Source organism: Caloenas nicobarica, chromosome 10 (assembly GCF_036013445.1).
Source record: "Caloenas nicobarica isolate bCalNic1 chromosome 10, bCalNic1.hap1, whole genome shotgun sequence".
Lineage (NCBI taxonomy): Eukaryota > Metazoa > Chordata > Aves > Columbiformes > Columbidae > Caloenas > Caloenas nicobarica.
In genome coordinates, this window is record NC_088254.1 from 18,669,127 (window position 1) to 18,682,839 (window position 13,713).

General features: G+C 41.0%; 1 long non-coding RNA gene across 3 annotated transcripts in view; it reads right to left on the reverse strand.

Annotated features, from left to right (window-relative positions):
- Nucleotides 1–13,713, reverse strand: part of LOC135992297 (uncharacterized) — a 31,662-nt gene that overhangs the window by 16,095 nt on the left and 1,854 nt on the right. For all 3 annotated transcript variants that reach the window (XR_010606718.1, XR_010606717.1, XR_010606716.1), the window contains exons 2-4: nucleotides 7,655–7,702; nucleotides 3,902–4,018; nucleotides 1,080–1,326 (exon numbers count right to left, since the gene is read on the reverse strand). This is a non-coding gene — a long non-coding RNA (uncharacterized LOC135992297). The remainder of the gene's footprint in view (nucleotides 1–1,079; nucleotides 1,327–3,901; nucleotides 4,019–7,654; nucleotides 7,703–13,713) is intronic.

A 13,713-nucleotide genomic window follows, 5' to 3' on the forward strand; every position in this document is an offset into this window, starting at 1 on the left:
TGCTGCATACAATTTGTGATGGTCATCTCTAAAATGCAGCTCCATTATCCTTTTCCATTTGGAATGAATGAGGCTAATTAATTTCAGGCCATACTTGATGAGGTCAGCACCATACGAAGGGTGCGTGCTAGACATTGCTAATCTCTTTCAGCTGAGAGTGATGAATTAAAGATGAAGCATTCCTTTGCAGGCCTAATTTAGAATGTATATCAAAAACCTACAGCAAATAATACTATACCCTACAACAAAGGAAAACTTGTTCTCTCAGGCTCCCATGTAGGGTTGATTTTAAAAGCATTTTCATTTCACTTCAGAATTCCAGCTGTGGATGGGTGAAATAGTTCAGAAAATTCAAGCTTTCTCTCTTTCTGTTGCTTTTATGGACAAAAGTAGGGGGGGTAGTAGGGGAAGAGAGAAACTACTCAGTGTTTGATCCTCTATATACTGTGATTCTGACTATACACCCAACATTTAGGAAAGCTGTCAGGGTCTTGTGCTCCCCAAGTACCTGTGACGCGACACCCGCCCCATCTCTTCCCCCCGTTTTACTGGGGTTTTTTAAGTCTGAGGGGAAAATCTGTCCCATTTCATTCAGCATCATCTCAAGGATGTTTTCCTGGACGTTACAGGCTTTTCCCTGGGAAGCAGGACGGGTCTGGCAGTCTTGTCCAACAAGGACACAAGAGCTTCCAAGCCAACACAGAGCTGTATTTCTCCACAGGGAAAAAAACCACCTCCCTATCCAAAGAGTTCCATCGCATCTAGGAGCACAGGTAGCAAAATTTAACAGGAAAAAGTCACCGTGAAAGCAACCACACCAGGTCTAAAAGCAGTACAAATTGCTACAGGGCTCTCAAATTCACTGGACTTGGGGCTCAGCCAAGCTTTGCCAAACCCCCCATAAAGTCCACAGGGGTTTCCCCCGAGTGAAGGACAGCAGGATTTGTCCCTGTGGGTGGCAAAAAAATAACCTTAATTGTCATTTTGGTAAAACAGAGGCTATGAAATCCTAATCCAGCCTTGGAAGGAGGCTGAAAACAATAGACCACCGGCTTCCCCACCACTTTGCTCTTTAATACCTGGAAGTTTCTTGAAATTCATGACAGGTTGCTGCAGAGTCGAAGTTCCCAACTGGTGGCCGTAAGTGGCTGCCGTCTTTGTATCCCAGTAGTCCTCATTAGAACAAAGCTGCTTCGAATTAAATCCAATCTACATGCCGAATCAATCTTTCAACCCTTTGATTGCTTCTGAAAATATTTATATTTCTTAATAATGCACATTTTGTCCCACAGCCTGTGATTAAACCCAGACAAGGTCCGGAGAAGCCTGAAGTATATGTAGAAGGGGTTATTTTGGACAGGAAAAGAAAGATAAAGAACACAGGTTTTTCCTATTTTGAAACCATTAGGGTGTATAAATCTAGCAATTGCAGTTGTATAAGCATCAGAGTGGGGTTGTAATAAATACAGATTGGAGTATTATAGTAACCAAATGGAGTTTATAGATTATGTTCGCTAGTTCATATTTCTCAGCTACTACAATCTAACTAGCATCATGCTGCACTCAGCTCTATTAATATTCCCTATTAATATTCTCTTTACATGTTCGCGGGGGGGAAAAAAGTTAGGAATCAACTACTGTTCTGTGTAAAACAAACATGTTTAAAGAATCATGCCCTCCAAAGAAAAAAATAAACAAGGGGAAGCTGTAAAGCAACTGCATTAGAAGGACACGGGCTGTGACTGGCTGAAATCGGCTCCGTTCTGCTTAAAGTTAATAACTTCCATCTGAGTGAGAATCTGACCCTAATGCAGGGCATTTGCTGTGTGCAAATTGGGATGTAAAAATGAAGACAATAACTTGCTACTATCCCTTGGCCGGGTAAATTTTTAAGGTGGTAAATAAGAAGCTTTGGCTGGAGATGAGAAACACACAAAGGCTTTGAAGCTGCGCTTTGTGGTAAATAGCATACTATTGCCTCCTCAAAAAGTAGCATATATCACAGGTAAGATACATGGAGACGAAGGGAAGGATACATTCCTTGGCTGAGAAGTAGCCCAGATAGGGCCTGATCCTCCAGAGTGGGAATTTGCCGTCGATTAAGAAAGTGGCTGTGGCTGGGGACACCAATCAGATAAAGGCACTGTACCTGTCTCCCTCCCTAAACATAAATGACTGCCCTTGTCTATAATAAAAGGGGAAAATTGACTTCACAAAACATGTCACAATAAATCTCCTTGGATAAAGTAGTACAACGACTGGGTGAGAGGGAAAGAAATTCTAGAAACAAAAAGTATATATATGTGTGTGTATAAATATATAATGCTTGTTTAATATCATTGGCAGCAGCAGTAACACAAGGTAAATACAGCTAACATACTTTATCAGCGGGCTGGTAAATGCCTGTGATAGTTTTACTTGTGACAATTTCTCATTTTATAGAAGAAAGAAGGAAATATTATCAGTTAAAATATTATTCGTTTATTCTTTTGTCACACGTTTCATTACATTAAGCTGTAATTTCTTAAATATGTTGGGGGTAGTATTATTATTATATGTATATCCTGAGTTTTTTATAGCTATTTTGCATTTTGGATGCTCAGTCTCTAAGGTAGAGAGCTTTTTATCATCACTAAAAATAAAGGGAGAGGAGTAATGAAAAAACTTCTCACAAATAAAGACAGATCCAAAATCTAATGGCATGCATGAATATTCATTTTTGATCAGGCCCCCAGCAGAACATTGGATTGTATAACCAGCATTTCCTGAATATCTTCTATTGTTTGATAACCCTGATTTTGCACTAAACTTGGAGTTTGTTTCCGAACAGAAGCTTTTTGTATTGAAACTTTAAATCACATCCCTTCATGAACACACACATACCATAGAGGATATTGTCTTATTAAAGAGTTTAAGCCTAAAGGTGTATGCCTATTTTTAAAAAGAAATGTTCTGATTGTAGATAACTGCTCAATTTGATTTAGTGTCCAACGATAGTGATGGGGTTGATAACTGAGCATTCATCGGTAATTCATCTTGTGCTAGTAGAAATTTACAGCAAAGCAGTGCTTTCCCAACACTGACAAGTCCTATTAATCTTCTTCAGACACATTTCAATAGGTGTCTCCATCTGTGCCCAACATCTAAACACTCTGGCATCACCAGGGACTTGGAGACACCTTCATTTCAGGTTACACTAGTGAAAATGTGATACTAGATTGTACTCTATTTTTAACCTAATTCTCTCTTTTCATTCAATTAGCCTTTCTTGCCTGCATTTTTCTACTCATGTGTAACATCCTTTTCCCAGGAAGACCTTAAAAATGAGATTTAGTTACTTAAAGAGAAAGAACCTGCCAGGACAAGAGCAACTAAGAGTTTAATACATAAAAGCAGGATAATGAAGCTCACGTGTACAGTGTGGAAACCAAATCACCAGCCACAAAACTCTCCCCGTGTAGCATGGCCACGATATTCTCCTTCTGATGCACCTCTGGCAGGGGTTGTTCAGCCAGGACAGGTCTGAAACTAAACACCCCACCTTGAGCTTCCCAAATCTTAACATAGTTGCAGAGTATTTGGGGGGCGAAACGTAGCGTGTACCAAAACATCTCTGTTTGTTCAGGCTGTACGGGGATCACTGCCATACATCCCCACTTCACTTTACATATACGGCTAATGCATGAACAAACACAGCGCAGTCAAATTACAGCAATAACATTTATGGGCGGATTATGTTCCAACTTCCTCACTTATTATTAAAAGCAAGTAAATTGCAAAGCACGTGGAAGAGGTAGGGTACAAATGAGGGCAAATTTCCACTCGGAACCAAATGTTGCTTTTTTCCCTTTCAAAGCCGGCGCGAGTTTGCTAGCAGATAAAACACAGCTTTAAAACTTACTCAAAAATGCTGTTTGGGTTCTTTTTTTTCCTCCTTGCTCCATTTATGTTTGCCTTTCAAAGAAGTGCAGATGCACATCGGCTGGTTTGGGTGGCTCCTCCTGCTCTGAACTTTCTTCTGAAAAAAAGCAAACCATGAGCTTTGCATCTGCTCCACAAGTTGGAAGCAGTTTCAAACTTTGTTTCTGGCTTCATGAAGTTCTCTTGCGAGTCATATTATAGATCTAAATGACCTTATTGTAGGTGGCAAGTTTAAATGTGCCATATTAATAACTTGTTATCCAAGACAAATTAAGTCCTTATGTGTCAAAAACACTCTGCTCTGAATTACCTACAAGACAAGTATTTATTGAATAAACGTTGGATCCAATTTCATTTTAATGTGACTGGCTGTATGCTTCAGCCCCTTAGAATGAGATAAAAACACTCAAACCTATAACTGTGTTGCAACATTACACCTAACTTGTCTATTTCTATTATTGTTTCTTTGATGTGGGATATCAAAAGCGTTTGGGATTTTTAAGGAAGAAAGTATTATTATTATTATTATTATTATTATTATTATTATTATTATTATTATTATTATGAGCAAGGAGAGAGAGAGAAAAAAGACTGGCATTCAGCCTAAAGAGAAATCATTGAAACAAATTAATCCTATGCCGTTTAAATTGACATGGTAATCCATCATCAGCAAAGGGAAACTCTGAAAGCAATCTAGAATCTGCAGTGTTCTTTCACTGGCCCTCAGGCACAAAGACAGATAGTAAAAGAGGAAGAGAGAGAAAAAAAAAAAAAAAAAAGAAAAAATCATAAAAGTTAGCAGCTCCTTAGCAAAGGGAAGGGGCAGAGAGAGCAGCTTTCACTTGTTCCTGTTTTCAACCGTCCAGTTCAGAAAGCAACACTGATTAACCTTCAGCCGCTGCCTGCTAACGTTTAACTCTGTACGTCAAATTGTCTTCGGCTGCAGAGATATAAGTAATTTCAAATATTGCAGAACCCCCATCCTATATAAACTGGAGCATTGAAAACTCTGCCAAACATCAACTCGGGCATTTCTGCTTACAGAGGGCCTTTTATTAGCCTAAACTTGATCGTTCCAAATGGACAATAAATTCTATCTTCACAGCCCTGGAGAAAAGAGCTGTACTATCCTTGGGAGTTTAATAGCCAGGATTTTCATAGAACTAGCATGAAAAAAATGGAGTTTTTTATTTGGGTTTGGGGTTTTTCGTGGGGTTTTTTTAGTCTATCCCCTCCTTTCTCAGCAGGGCTGTCTGCTATAATGTATGTTTCCCAAGAGTTTTTTCAATCTAGTTTTAAATATATAAAGTGACGAGACCTTGTGCACCTTTAAAATTTTATTGTACTTATGGTCAGAAGAAAACATAAACCTCATGGGCTTTGAAAGCCCATTGCAATACAGACATTATCCCTATAATGTCAACAGAGCTACAAAATTCTCTAGAAATAAACCTTTTAAGAACAGCTTTCTCTGCCTCATGTTTTCTTTTAAGGTCAGTGGTGCATCACTTTTTGGAAAACCCTCTCTGGCCAGGTTTAGCCATTTGAAATAGAATGTATATTGCTAAATGAATAGGTTTAATTTCAGACACTGAAAAAATAAATAGAAGAAGAGAGCTAGGGCAGGAATAATACCTTTCAGTTAGAAACAGACATAGTAGAAAGAAAAAGTCAGAACTTTAGTGCCAGGGGCAAAGGGGTGAAAGGCTGGCTAATATGAACCATATCCAACATCTGCCCTATTTTAATTTAGCAGGGATAAAGTTTCCTCTTTTTTATTATTAAGAAAACTTTATGTGGCAGAGAAACCTATGAGCTATGTTATCAAAACTGTTTTATTGTCACACTGAAACTTAGAACTATTAAGAACTGGCAGGGCAAAGAGATAAAAACCCCTTCTCTCTCCTTTTATACTCTGTGACAAGACCGTGCTCGGGTCCTGCTGTCTGGGATGCCCTTTTCATGTCTTTATGAAGAACTGCACTTGGGGCTCTAATATAAAGGGGAGGTTAATTGTTCAGGATGGGTCCAAATGATTGATTTTCCAGGAATAATAATAATAATAATAATAATAATAATAATAATAATAATAATAATAATAATAATAATAATAATAATAATAATAATAATATAAACAAAATACTGCTATGAAGACATTTACAGTAGTCGACCTCAGTGATGGTGCTCCTGTACAACAAATGTAAAGAAGGGCTGGACTGGGCATGTGTACGAGAAACTGCCCAAATTGCCAGGCTGGAACAAGACCTCGCTCCATCAGTCAGTGTTCCACCTCGATAGTATAAGTTCTACTATAAAATAACAAAGTATACTAAAACACATGTGAGTAGCTGCAGGAGTAAAAGAGCAAATTGGTTTCTGACAAAAGAAGGATGAATACCTTGGGATAATCTAAAGTTAGAATTTGATTGAAAGCATAACATTCCTTTAAGCATCAATATGCTTAGGATCCAAAATACAGTTATTTTATTACCAGTTAATGCTTAGATCAAAGCAAAACACTGTAGCTGGAAGGGACGTTCTCTCTGGAAGTAAAGTTCCATGTAATTATTTCCTATTAAAAACTAAAACTGGTCTTAGATTTAAAAATGTGTGCTTCCTTACATGTGATATTATGCAAGCTTGTCAAGAGAGAGCAGACGTGCCATTTTTCACTGTTTGCTGGTATCCCTTTGCTTTAAAGTTTTCAGTTTAGCTTTAACCCTTTGGATGTGAAAAATTCTCATCCAATTTACCTCATTCAAACACAGGGCTTGGATAATATTGACTAATGGCTTACAAACAGGAATTAGAATTTGGTATAAATTAACACCATTTTAAACAACGTCTCCAAACGTAAGGAGACAAAATATAAAGAAAATGATATGGCGATTGATAGGCAGTTGAGACTTAGACCTCAAATTGCAAACAAGTAGTTTACTCTTGGGTAAAACAGCTCATCTTAATTCAATTCAGGACATGGAGTTTAAAATATGCACTCAAAATATTTCCAAGAAAGCTGCAACCTTTCAGAGGAGAGAGATAAGAACGTATTTTAATTACGAGGTTATAAATATGCATTCTATTTTTTTTTTACCATCCTTTAATCTTGTACATAACATTGTTCAGATGCAGTTATATATCTATCTGCCTGTCTCTATTCCTGTCGAGGGTTTTGTTTTGTTTGGAGGGTTTTTTTACTCTTTTTTCTGATACTTCAATCCCTATTTATGTCATCTTTGAGGCAGGCCCTGGAAAAAAAAAAAAAAAAAGAGGTCTACCTTTCTGTATTTACAAACTACCACAGAATAAATACAGAATAGTTCCTTTTTACAACTGGTGGGCTAGTATTAAAAGTAGCAATATGAAATATTTAGACATGTTATTTCAAGCTTTCTGGCTGCTTCTGATTCTGCTAATTATTTCTGATCCGTCACTCAGAAATGTAAAAAAAAAAAAAAAAAAAATACTTTAAGAGTTCATGAGGACTGTGGAAAGGAAGAGGAGTCAGATATAAGGCTGCAATTAAAATTTGGTTTTATCTTTTTTTTTTCCTGACACCTCAGCTATATTGTTTGGTAGAAGGATGGCTACAATAAAGTTCTGTATTAAGAGCGTATTAGATAGGGAAGGAGCTGAGACATTCAGCTTGGATATTGTTTGCTAGCTCAATTAGTATTCAAAGAATTTGAAAGTACAATAAATGTATCTGAAGATCATATCTAAACATACTTACCAAAAAGTACCCACCTCTCTCAACAGTTCACATGTTTCTGCCTTCTGACTGGGAGGGAAGAAGGAAAGGAAAAAAAAAAAAGGCAGTTCAGATGTATAGGTTAAGATTGGCGTGTGGCAAGGTTTGTGTGAAATACAAAGAAACCTGTATTTCACTCAACAATTTCATTGCTTAAACATATAGTTTAGAAGCATCTTTTCCTTAAACATGTAGTTCAATGGCATTTTCTTCAAAGGAACAATTCAATGTGTTAAAAGATTTAAGAACAAAGAATGTGCTGCAAAATGCAAATCTTACAGTGTTCTACTGTGTATGCAATTATGTATGTAGGCAGATAGATATAATTTGAGAGTTATTAACTTTCAACATCAATGATGTACCCTGAATCAATACAATGTAACTACCCATTAAAATATAAACCAGGTGTGTTACCAGGCAAATACAGTCTGAGAAGCTTTTCTAGATTTTTTTTTTCTTTAAAGATTGCAGCTCTACCATGGACAAGAAGCTGAAAAGATTGCTGCTGGTCTTAGAGATGAAGATTGCTTTGCTTTTTGCAATACCTGACGTTTCTAGAATGCTTCATTTCCTCCAAATTTGAAAAGAAAAAAAAAATCTGAAATGGGGTAAAGTGAACGAATTATCTCACAGATATCTGTACATTTATGCATCTCCCGGTACATGGGAAAAAGTTCTCTTTCCATTTCCATTTTGCCTTTGGATCAAGGGAGGGGAATGAAGGGAGCAGAAATCGTGTTAAACCTTGCTCCCCCCCACCCCCGTCGGATCGACCCCTCTTGCAAATCCCTTTCTCCTGCCCTCCCTCCCTCCCTCCCTCCCCTAAACCCCCAGCCCAGCGCAGTTAACCTTGGAGCAGCGCTGGGGAGGGAAGGGTTAATGAAACCAAGCTCTTTCCGACCTCCAGGGTCAGACTCTTCCTATCTGCAATCTAAGGAATTAAGTAAGGAGGTTATAAGATTATAGTGAAAGGAGTTATAGGCCCTCGTAGCCTCACACCTGAACATATTGGGCTAATCCACTGGGATTCTTAAAAATCGCTTCAGCGATGGAAAACTGTTAATTAGGCTGAGTCTATCCCGAGGTTTCCTGTTGCATTAGTGATCCAGCCGAGCTGCCTGCACTTTGTAGGCTCACATGAAATGCGCTTAATATGCCTATATTTTTGCTCCTCTTCTCCACGAATAAAACCAGCATCAACCACTCATTTCGGGAGAAAGCAAAGTTTGGGTGAAATTCGGCCCGAGAGACGAACAAAAGTCATTTTTTCCCCCTTCGTCCCTGAGACCTGGGTGCCCGGCAGACTATTTGCAGCTGTTTCTAACTTCAGTGTTTGTTTACAGTAGCAAAATTAGCACTTGGAGGAAAAGTGAAAAGCTGTTTTCACATCAGTTTTACTCCTCGGTTCCTAGCTTTAGATGCCTTTCCTCCCTCCCAGCAATCAGCATCATTTAAAGCGCGGCTCAAACTTTCGCTCCTTTGACTTTGTTCTCTGCAGTCGCATCCTATTTTCTGCTAAAGAAAAATACACAGAGAAAAGGTAGCGTTTGAACACGGCCCAAACATCAGTGATTCGAGACAATTTAAAAAAAGAAAAAATCCCGAGCATCCCTAAAGAACATATTTTAACGTCGCTTGGCAGAACCCTGCCCTGCTCCCAGCTTTCTGCCCTTTGGCACTTAGACATTCGCTTGTCTCCAGCAAAATTTCCTTTAATCCACCGAGACACCCCAGGGCTGTACCTGAGCTACGGCTGAATTGCTCCCTACGACCGACAAAATCCTGCAGCAGCAACTCCTCAACTTTAATACTTACAGCACGGGCTGGTTTTAGCCATTTTTTTGTCATTTGCAGAAATGCTGATTTTTTTTAATGTCATTTGTGGTCACCCTCGAATGGCAGTAATCTGTAGATTACATATTACGAGCCTTGTCATTACGTGGATAAAATGAGGTGGTTAAACGCTAAAATCCATTTTACTCACCACATTTGCTTGTAAGGGGAGGGTGAGAGGGGGAAGGAGAGGGGAGAACAAACTTGTAGGAGAAGCATTTAAACCCCTCGCATCTGCTGCTAGAGACCTCCCTGCCTGGTGGCACACGGGGCTGGAGACCCCTCAACTTCACCTCGAAGCCAGGCGCCCGTTTCCTGCAACTCTCGCCTTTTCCCTCCCTCTTGGGTCTTTTGTCCCCATTTTCGTGGTGTCTCAGCATTACTCTACAGAGCCGACTTTTCTCTGCCTCTCCTGGATTTGTTCGGTAGCATTTCTAGGCTCCTACTCGACTGCTCTCCCTCCTGTTTGCCTCTTTCGTGTTTGTCCCTGATCCCTCTCCAGCTGATGTGATTCTTTAGAAATGTGGGTCTTATCCCGTCCTTACCTTGCCGGGGCTGATTAGATATTATTTTTTCATTGGCTCTGCTACAATGGGTTCCTCCCTTTAATCTCTCGATATATTTTCCCCCTCCCGGTATAACCAAATCCATGAAATTCACAGCCTCTCTCTTTGACACGACTGGCTCGTCTAATCACTCCATATCGATTTCCCTAACTCTTTTCATCCAGCTGAAGACACATCTTAAAACACTCCAAGCCAGAGTGTGCTCTTTGCTTTATACACACTAATAAAATGATTTACCCTTCTCTCTCTGCTCTCCTCACAGGAGAAAATCGTTCAAGTCCCGGCTATTTGTGTGTGATCAGTAAATATTTAGTGTGGCGACATCTTCAGCTCCTCTCCTGATCAATACACAAGCCAACAGGAGGTGGACTATTGTCCGGGCAGTGACTTGCTGAGATCTCCTTTGGATGAATCCTATAACCCCCATACAGTCTGTTATGATTTATCCTCGAAGGTAACCAGTAAAGAGAAATCGAGGCTTTAAAAACGTCTGTTTCTAACCTGTTTACCGTGACATTAAAGCACCTAAGCAAGGATGGCTTATGCTTCGCCGTCTCCCATCTCTCTTTGATGGGCTAACGCTTCCAAAGCGCTGCTAGAAAATGAATATCAACCCGGGCAGCCGTCTCACGGTTGCTTCGCATCCCTTTACCCCTCTGTCACCTCTTCCCCGGCCCCTCCAGCAAAAACCCGTCCTGTCTCTGCGGTGGAATGTCACGATAAAGGGGCGATTCCCCGGTCCCATTCAGCAGCATCTCCTGACGCTGGACTCGCTCCCACAGCTATACCTCGGCGGGTGGGTACCGAGGTGCCCAGGGATGGAGGGTGTCCCAGAAACTTCCAGCCCTCCTCCCTCCTCCTCCTCCTCCTCCTCATCGCATCCCGCGGGCTCTGCCTGCCCCAGGAGCAGGCTGAGGCTGATGGCTTTTTTGTTAGTTTGTCGGTTTGCTTTTGTTTGTGTTTTGGTTGGGTTTTCGGGTTTGGGTTTGTTTTGGTTTTGGTTTTGGTTTTGTACCGACATGGAAAATCTGCAGTGAAGAAAAAAAATAACAATGGAAATGGAGAAGAGCTTAAAGCCCGGTTCCTGTGGTTAACCATACACGAGAGCTTTCCCAGGGTGATAAAATGGACAGAAAGAGAAGTTCGTGTGTATGTGTGTGTTTTATCCTGATCTGTTATTTCACTCCTGGGAAAGCCTATGTCTCGGATATGAAATATTTCCACTTGTAATTACCCCAGGAGTGGCTGCGGTGTGCCCGCTGCTCTCCGGTTAGGTGTCAGTGCAGCAGAGACAGCTACGCCTTGTGTGCCTGTGTCTGCCTTTGATGCAAGGCTGGGCGCCTATACACAACCGATACCCAGTTTTATCTGTAACGCGTGTGTGTGTGCTTGCTCACATCATGTGCCGCAGCCTACAGAAGTGCCCAGCTATTTATTTTATTCCCGTGTGTCTGCATTTGCACATCAGCTATAGGTCGAAGGCATTTGTCTCTCTAAATGCACATTGCGTGCATACGTGCTGCATAAATATATGGCTGTGTATTATAGATGTGCGACTGTTATTCAAATCTAAACCCAGCTACATCCACCTGTTAACTTTGTTTAGAAACCACTTTCACTAATGGCTTTTCGCTAACTTATTCAGTCCGTTACTCGAGTATAGGAGGCAATGGAGGGGAAAAATTCATATGAAACCCTGCTTACAGCCTCTCTTCGAGAGGACACTTTACACACCTTGCCTAGACAGGGCTCCTATAGAGCGCTTATCTCTCGAATATATCTTTATACTAATGCATACTTAATTGGTCTGTCTTGACTGTCCATATAAAACAATTTAATTAGGGTGCTTTCTGCTTTGGAAAGAAAGAAAAAAAATCTGCCCAGCATTTATTGTATTTAACACCAATACAGGCAGAAAATGTTGCACAAGTTTTTGGTTGAAAGAGCACCTATGTGTCCATTGAAGGGCGTTGATCCGAAAAGACAGAGAGGACAAGTAAAATCGATTTGAAGCGACCCTCTCTGTCCCTTTCACACCATTCAGACACTCCATTCCTTCTAAGACAAAGACCCAGAGCCTTGGGAATGCTGGCAAAGGGGAAAAAAAGGAGGAGGGGAAAAAAAAAAAGGGGGGGGGGGGAGCGACGACTTCAACCCCCCAAGCAAAAGGGACAGCTCTGAAATTCCTTCATATTGATGTTATTTAACCCCCTAAGATATGTTCGAGTCCAAGATTTTCTTCAATTCGGCGTCTAACATTGCTGCTCAGAGGAATGTCCCTGGAAGGGGAGGAGGTAATTATGGCTATTAGTGCTGCGAGCCCAGCCTCAACCTTGGTCACTCGCAGGCTTTTAGGGTTAAAATAGCCCTCACCTCTGACCCCTGCGGAGCAAAGTTGTAGCTATCGCCACAAGTTGGGCCAAAGTTTTCAAATCCAGGGCTGGGCAACACCGGAGGGGGGAAACTTCTCCCTGGAATTATTTTTGGTTGGGATTTAAATCATCTTTACTCTATTTAATTGCCTTTCCCTCCTCCTTTTGCCAAACAATCCCTTTCGGAGAGGTGGGGGGGAATCTCGAAATGCCCTGTTCCCACTACCTTTCCCACTGCTCTTTCCATTTAGGTTTAATTTGGCAGTTTATTTTCAAGCATGAAAATGGTTATCATAAAACTGAATTACTGGGTCATCCTTTCAGCCACAGATCTCAAGAATGAATGGGGCGGGGTGGGGGGGGTCCCTCTTTAGGCTTTCCCCACCACGACCCCGTCCAGCTTTACAGAAAAGGAGCATTTGGAAGAGGGGAGAAAGGACAAAAGGCTTGAATTTGTCTCCTGTGCTTTCTGCACACCTTCACGATCCTCCTCGGCAATGGGGGCATTTTGGAGCTAGGGGCGGGGGGTAAAGCGAGGAGGGGAGAGAGCCCACAGATGCCAGTAGCCCTCTGGCAATAACAAAAATTCATTCAAGTGGGCTACGTCTCCATCTTCCATGTACTGATTAGACTTAACAAGAGTGGAAACTTGTGTAGACCATATTTATGGTATTAACGAGCAGTTAAAAGATTTATCCTTCTTCTGATCAATATTGTTCGTGCCCAGCACCCCCCTCCCTCCCCGCCCAGGCCCTCCCCGAAGGCTGCAATGACAATCGCCTTCATACTTTTTCATCACCGATCGAGGTGGCAAAACCCTTTTGTAATTTTCATTAGCCCAGTAAACATGCAATTAACATGCAGCACTGTGGTTAACTTAATTCCTGTTTTAAGGCAAGGACAAGCAAGAAATGGAAGAGCGTTTGTTCCATTTGTCAAGTATGACACACTCCTTACCCTAACAGTTCCTTAAAATAAAAGCTCGGCTCCCCACCACCACGACCACCACCCCTCTTTCCAGAAACCCCCCACACTGATACACACACACACACAAAAAGGAGCAGGAATCCATTAGTTGGAGAGTATTCTCCTGCCAAAGGCGGTCTAATGTATTCCAAATTTTCCCAAGCCCTCACTGTACTGGGGTCCTGTTCTCCCCTCCCGGGGAAGGGGGCTGAAGAGCTGATATTTCTTGTGGGTGAAAGATTCAGCCTCCTCCTAAGCGTATTTTTTTTTTAATAAAATAAAACTAAACGTGCTTCCCATGTCT